Here is a 7,915-nt window from a genome sequence, read left to right on the forward strand (position 1 = left end):
GTGCATTCACACTCAAATTGTTCATGTGGATTGGGCCAATGTCCACTGGAGACTCCATTCACTTCCACTGCTAAACTTCCCTGGAGTCAATGGAACCACGGTTACTGAAGAAATGCAGAGTTATTTACTGGAAATGCAGTCAAAATTCGGGGAAGATTCACAGTCTTTGAGCATGAATCATGCTTTAAGTTTCCATGATTGCTTCTGGAGTGTGAACCTCTGTGTGTGACTGAATTGTCAAGTATCTGCCATATCATTTCAAGATGATTTTATTCTGCCTGGTAGAATTATGTCTATCAAAACGACAGAGTATCCTGCAACTTTGAATATAGACAGTGTAAGTACAGAAAATTCCAGAACTATTCTGTAATTGTTGGCTCTATAACTATCTTTGGCTCTATAAAAGTGTGTTCTCTTTTAAAAATGATGAAACTAAATCTTATAGCCATCTGGTCATTATCCGACTAAAATATAAGGCATGCCCTCAAAATCTTGAGAAAAGTTTATTTTATTAAGTACCGAACAGAATTTTGTTGTAGTTTTACAACTTCAATAACTAGCCTTAGAATTCCTTTTATATATAAAAAGTGAACTGTTTTTGATAAACTATTTTTATGTTACTGTAAAAGAAATCTACATACTATGTATTTGCTGTACATAAATAGCCAGAGTGATGGACAAGTTCACAGACAATCCCAAGCCTTTGAGGCTACACGTGTTTCAGAATTCAGAAGTTTTCCAATTTAAAAAAAGTAGTATGGCATAGATACTCAAGTACCATTTGAATATTCACATTAACTAATGTCAGTAGACTACGAATAGTCTCATGTCTATGCATACCAAATCGGGGTTTATTACCATGTAGTACCAGATGAGTTATAAGGAATCTTTTGATTTTTAGAACATGTCAGGTTTTGGAATTATAAATAAAGAGTTGTATTTATGACTACTGTCAAACAAGATATCTACATGTCTGAAAATTGGTGTATCCAATCATGTAACCTCTAAATATGACCTTGAGAAAACTTTATAAATGTGATTTTTTAACAAACAGAAAAGATTTTAGCATGTTTGTATGCAAAAGAATTGAGATTCAAAATTCAAGGGGTAGAAGTAATAGATGTCATAAGAAAATGAAAAATAAAAATAGAGAGATCCTTTTGCTTCTTTCACTTAAACCATCATCTGCTGAGTGACTTCTATATGCCAGAATTGTGCCAGATATGGAAAATACAAAGACAAATAAGACCCAGTTCCTGCCATCCAGAGGCCTCCAATAAAGTATGAAATTCAATAAAGTATGAAAAATTATCTTAGAAGGAAAATCCATAGGTGTACAGTGGAACAAAAAGGATGAAATAATTGATTCTTTTAAGAAGAAAGAGTCAAAATATTTCCTTGATAGATGATACTTGATAAATAAATAATTATTTCTCAGGTTGGATGTGGGAGAACTGAAGGGAAGAAGATTACTTTTAGATAAGAGGAACAGTTTGAGTTAGTGCCCATGGTTGTGAGACTGTGTGTCATGAGAAATGTAATCAACAGCATAGATGGAGTCCTCAATATCAATGCAAAACACTTTTGAGAGCCTACTGTATGGTCTACTTACACTGTACAATATGGTAGTCAGTGGGCATATGTGGCTAAGGCACACTTGAAATGTGACTTTTGGATAAGTAACTGAATTTTTAATTTTATTTAAATTTCTTTTAAAATGTGTTTATTACTTTACTTATAATAACCACAATAAACCCATTATATATTAACAAACTACATATTTGTTATAAAAATAGCAGTATTTTCCAAACTACTTTGGGATATCCCACCCTGAGATCATTTTTACCGTGCTAGTAGACCTGTTCATTTCCTGGTTGAAAAAAAAGAAGGTTGAGGGCATCTGATGGTGGGCCTAAAGTCACTTCAGTTCAACAAGGATGGCAGTTAGAAAGAAAACTGGACACATAGCTTGGAAAATTTAGGACACCTGGAACACATGAAGACAATTAAAACTCACAAAGACAAACTACAAACCATAACTATCTCTCACCATATTCTAATCCCAAACTGAAGAAGGAGCTCCAGCTTATCCACATCGAAGAGATGAACCAGCCTTTGTGAGTTTCAGTAGCACATGGAGACTTGCACCAACCTGGAGAGCCGTGATCGGCCAATTTTTTTTTTTTTAAATTTATGAAGTATGTATTAATAGGTACAGAATTCATAGGCCATAAGGTAAAAACGTTTTAGACTTTGCAGGTCATGTGGTTTGCAGTCACCTAGCTCTGTCATTGTAGCATGAAAATAGCAGAAGACAATATATAAACAAGTGTGTCTGGGTTCTAATACAACTTTATTTACAAAAACAGTTGGCATACTGAATCTGGCCTGTGGGCCACAATATGCCAACCAAGCTTTGGAGTATAATCATAACTATTTTATATTCACATTCCAAATCCCACACAGATTTGTCTAGTGGTCAGCACTAAACTTGAAACATACAGAGAAAAGATGTCTAGGATATAGAGTTACACATTAGGTATGTTGACAGTACAAAATCACCAACCCATGTTCTCAAATTGTCTACAATTATCCTGAGTTACTCCTATAATCAGGGGGGAAAAAAAACCCAATAACTTATCAACACTATAAAAATATAGCTGTGGTGTATAGATAGACACTATTCATGTCTTTACAGCCCAGGGGGGGTTGGTAAATGCGAAGGAGAGGGCATGTGCCTGGCAGCATCACGGAACTTTTCATAAGGAATGTCACAAGAGTGATGAACTCTTCAAAGGACTCTGCCTTTCACAGGATAATTCCCACTGGGATAAACAATTCAAATGGGAATCCTTAATTCAAAGATTTTTGGAGAATGATATTTTACCTCATTCTGTCTCATATAATGTCTATAGTTCAGTGTTTTTAAAAAATAATTTTTTAGTAGCTCAACACTTTCTTCAGATGAAATCTTAATCAGAGGTGGGAATTAATAAAATATAAAGGGGGGCTTCTATGGGGAACTGTAAAGAAATAAAGAGATTAAAGTTGAGCACCACCAGTTGAAACCACGCTAGAGATGGGGGAGTATTTGCATTACAAAGGTGGCTATTCACTACAGGCCTTACCATTTTTCTTTTTTATATAAGTAGAATTTTAATACATTAAGGTACATCTACGTGTTATAATGAGCACTTCTCTCAGCCTGTCCTGTATACTGGCTGTATACTGTATATGTGAAGCTCAAACTCATGACCCCGAGATCAAGAGCCACACGCTCTTCCAACTGAGTCAGCCAGGTGCCCCTATAGTTATTCTTAACCCTAATATTATCCTTTGTTCTGATAACTCAGGCTACCTTAATATCCTGGGAGATTAAGGTAAAGATATTCCCATAGCCAGATTTTCATTAATACTGTCCAAAACAGGGGCAATTTTAATGATATGTCTAAAAACTATTATTTCCTGTAATCTCTAGGCACGAGGGGTACATCAACAACACTGCTGAAGGAAGAACTATCCTTAAAAAAAAATTCAGATATTGCTACAGAACGCAGATCACCTCCTGAAAAAGCACCTAAAGATCTGAAAGTTCTATCTCTGTATCCTCTAAACACCTAGTAGATCTGCAAAACAATTTGTTTGATTGACGGGAGAGAACTATTTCAAATGCCAGTGGGTAGCCTTCCAGCAAACAAGACTACAACAAGAATGTTTTCCCCCTCCTGCTAATGGCTAATCCTGGCACTGAGCCTTCGGCTGCTGCTTCCCAACATGGGTATCCTTTTAGTAAATGTGCCTGCCACAGCTTGCCTCAAACTGATATGGTGTCAAAATGCAGAGAAAAGAAATGAGTTTAAGAAAGAGAAAACTGGTCTCTATTAGCCTCATATCCATTAGGGTGCAGGGTGGAGTCAGCTGGAAGGGCAAACAGGCCTTTGCCCAGACAGAAAGTCCATTTGTTCACTATGATAACATACTTGCTTCTGAAGACAAGACACCCTAATGCTCTAAGCCCCATCCATGTTTAAGTATAGAGTGCAATTCTCTTTTATTAGTACTTTTTTCTTTGTGGGCTTTTGATCTTAAGAACGGAAATACTCAGAAATCAAGGGCGACAAAATAACCTAACCAACATGGAGCTTATATAGCAGTCCATACCCTAAGACAAGACCACAGATGACGACAGAGATCCACATGAGCAAGCAGAGCTTGGAGAAAAATGCCCTGCGTCGTGATTCCACAGCATTTGGACAAAGATTGCCTTTGGTCTCATGATCACAGCTGCTATTTGAAAACCCTGGTGCAGTTCTTGACTGCACCTCCTAAGCTTAGAGTCATTTCAAAGCCTTTCCTCAAAGATAAATATAAAGCGTTATTAACCACCATCCAGAATGATAGTGTAAGGCAACCAAGAACATGATAAGGACCACCTAAGTCCCCCGTCTCAAAAGACCAGTTTTCTAAAAGAGGCTTTGCCATATTTTCTGCATAAATTATTGACACAATGAGTGTAAGATTAAAACTGGGTCAAATCTAACCAATACTAATCAGGTAAAACTAATACATGGTCATAAAAATTGGAAAAATAAATATGCTTCTTTAGGATTTCAAATGTCTGCAAGAAATGGTTAAATGATCTCAGGAAGGAATATTAACTTTTAAAAATAATATATGTCAGATGTTTTCAAAGGTTAGAAAATTGGTACTTGTCATACCAGAACAGGTAGGAAAATCAGAAATATGTGCACCATCCAAAAGCACTATATTATGTGACTCTGGCATTCTTCCACCTAATGTATAATTAAATTACATTAGGCATTTATTGAAGCCCACTATGTACCCAGCATTGAACTAGATGCTAGAAATAGAAATAGAAGTGACATTTATTTCTTGCTTTCAAAGTGGAGCTCATAATTTAATGGAGGAGATAGAACTCATTGAAGATTGAATACAAAGATTAAATTCCTGTTCGGTTGGGCTCACTTGACCCTACTATGGAAAACCCATCTTCCTTATTAGGCCACTTTGGTACTAAAGTGTTAAAAACATCATGCGATAAGTTATAAACAAAACAGTATGAACCAAATACTCTGGAAATGTTCCAGATGACAGGGAAAGGTTTCACCAAGGTCAGAACAACTGAGCAGGGCCTCACTCAGTGAAGAACATTTACTTAGCTAAGAAGGAAAGAAGGAAAGGGGAAATTGGGTCAGCATGATCTATGGAGAGTTGAGAGTATGTCACATCTGAAGAAAGATAGCCCGTTGTGAACAACAGCTGGGGATATGTAATAGGGATGGGGAAGTGGGAAGTAAATAAAGAATTGCGATTAGAACATAAAGTAGCTAAATAATCTTTGACCTAATAGGTTTCAGTGATGTAATAAATCTATCTTCTGAACTTTGTGTTTTTAGATTTGACAATGACAGAGCTCTTGGTTTTATTTAGAGTCTTTGTTTTCCTGAATGCTTCCATGTTTATTTCCATTTTACAATAAAACAAACCACAAAGGATAAATTCATAGCTACCCATCCTGACTAATGTATCAATAATTCTTTAACACAGAGTCCAGTAAGTATATGTTAAAAAAAATAGTAATAATTTGAAGATAAAAGTTCATGGACCTCTGCAATGTATTTCTATCTGGAAGGTTAAAATAAGGCAAGTATTAGGTGGAAGGGACTTGGAGTAAGAGAACAATAATGAGGAGTGCCTGGGTGGCTCAGTTGGTTGAGCTGCTGACTCTTGATTTCAGATCAGGTCAAGATCTCCAGGTCCTGGGATGTAGCCACATGCCTGGCTCCATGCTCTGCTCCCTCTCTTTTTGTCCCTCTCCCTGCTCACTCACACACCCTCTCTCTAATAATAAATAAATAAATCTTAAAAAAAAAATAACAATACTGAAGACGGAGAAAAAGAGATGAATCAGAGTGGTGCTTTAAAGTAAGAATCAAAATTAGTATAAAGAGAAATAGATGCCCTACATTACAAATTCTGGGAGAACAGAACTTCCTCCTGCTACTGGGCAAGCTAAGACAAAGTGAGACAGTCGTTTGTATGAGCAGTCCTCACCTCCTTGGCCACCCTTCTGTGTTTGACTCTGTTGGCACATGACAACCTCTCTTGCTGGCTGGCTTCTTGTTAGATTCTGCCACTCTGAGGTACTGGTGGATATTGGAAGATGAAAAATAGGGGAAATAAAGCTTTTTTTTCTTTCAAGCTTTCCTTTCAAGAGCACCTTTCAGCACTTCTGGCACCCACAGGGCAGAGTCTCTTCCTCGGTCCTGGTTCCAGTGTTCACATCCTCTCAGCAGTCCTAAAACCTGGCTTCCCAGAACCTTGGCAACACCGGTCCTAGCTTCTCAACAATTGCTCCATGGTTCAAGCACTGACTAGGTAGTCCTTCCTTGGGTGCCAAGCTTGTTTCATACACCAAGTCATAAGCCAGAGAAGTGTCCCTGATCTCTAAGAACACACCCCCTCTTCTCCTTTGTTTCCCAGACTTAAGGACATAAGCTTCATTCCACATTCATCTCTGGATTACATCACCTTCCCTTTTTTGTTCTCTTAACTCCTCAACACATTTGTAACTAGTCACCTAAGTCACCTCTGTTTGAGAAACAAAGCACTTTACTGACTAGACCCTAAATTATTCAATCCCTGTTAGCAACAGTTGGCCCACAAAACAGATTCACCAAGATTAAATTCTTAGAGTGAGTTCCTGAGCTATGTGACTTTAAATGGAGAGATGTCATAAATCCCAAAGGAAAACAGGGTACTTATAATCTATGGCATGCTTTGGATTCATGATTTCTTAAATTAATGACTGAGATTATTTGAGATCAATTGCCTATAGAAGGCAATAATTTGGGAGAACAGGTGGGTGTTACATTGAGTTCTTATGGTAGAAATGATTTTACGTACTATGGGGTGAAGTGTCTGCTTTTGGAGAGTTTACAGAAATAAAATCATAAACACAGGGCTTTAAACTCCTAGAACAAGGGGCGCCTGGGTGGCTCAGTGGGTTAAGCCTCTGCCTTCGGCTCAGGTCATGATCTCAGGGTCCTGGGATCGAGCCCCGCATCAGGCTCTCTGCTTGGCGGGGAGCCTGCTTCTCCTCCTCTCTCTCTCTCTGCCTACTTGTGATCTCTCTCTCTCTCTGTCAAATAAATAAATAAATAAAATCTTTAAAAAAAAAAAAAAAAAAAAAAAAAAAAAAACTCCTAGAACAAGACATCATCAAAAAGTATCCCTGAAAAAATCACTTATTTTTTTCAGTGCCAGGCAGATATTAGATTATTTATTATTATTGTTGTTGTTGTTATTGTTATTGTTATTATTATTAAAACCACTAATCTCTTGCTGAAGATAGGGTAACAAATTTATCCAGGCAGTTGCCTTGTAAGAGAGTAACTGTTCTCCTCAAGATAAGGAGAACACCCATCATTATCTCTATATCCGTAATTGGAATCTGTTTGTATATTCCCCAATGGGAGCAAATACAAAACCTAACCCAGGAAGAAAGAAACACCAAAATATTTACAACATTCCTCTAATTCTTACCAGCAGATACCTGGAGAATATGGATGAAATAAATTCCAAGGGTGGTAAGCCAAGGAGAATAGAATATAATAATGCATGGAACCAGATTTTTCACTCTGGATACACTTATCTGAGATACTGAAATTAATGGGTTAACTTGAACAACTAGAAATGTTCTGATAGTTGGCTTTGTTAGTTGACTAAACCAGGACTCAGTGGGTAACCTGTATTCAATATTTAGATGAAAAAATTTCCCTAGCATAATATAGAGAAAAGAATCCATAAACCTAGACAGATGGAAATGTTAGCATGGATTTACTATATATGATCCATCATGTTTCCTCCCTATTTCTCAAGGGGTCCCAAAAGA

This window comes from Martes martes (genome assembly GCF_963455335.1).
Source record: "Martes martes genome assembly, chromosome: 7".
NCBI lineage: Eukaryota > Metazoa > Chordata > Mammalia > Carnivora > Mustelidae > Martes > Martes martes.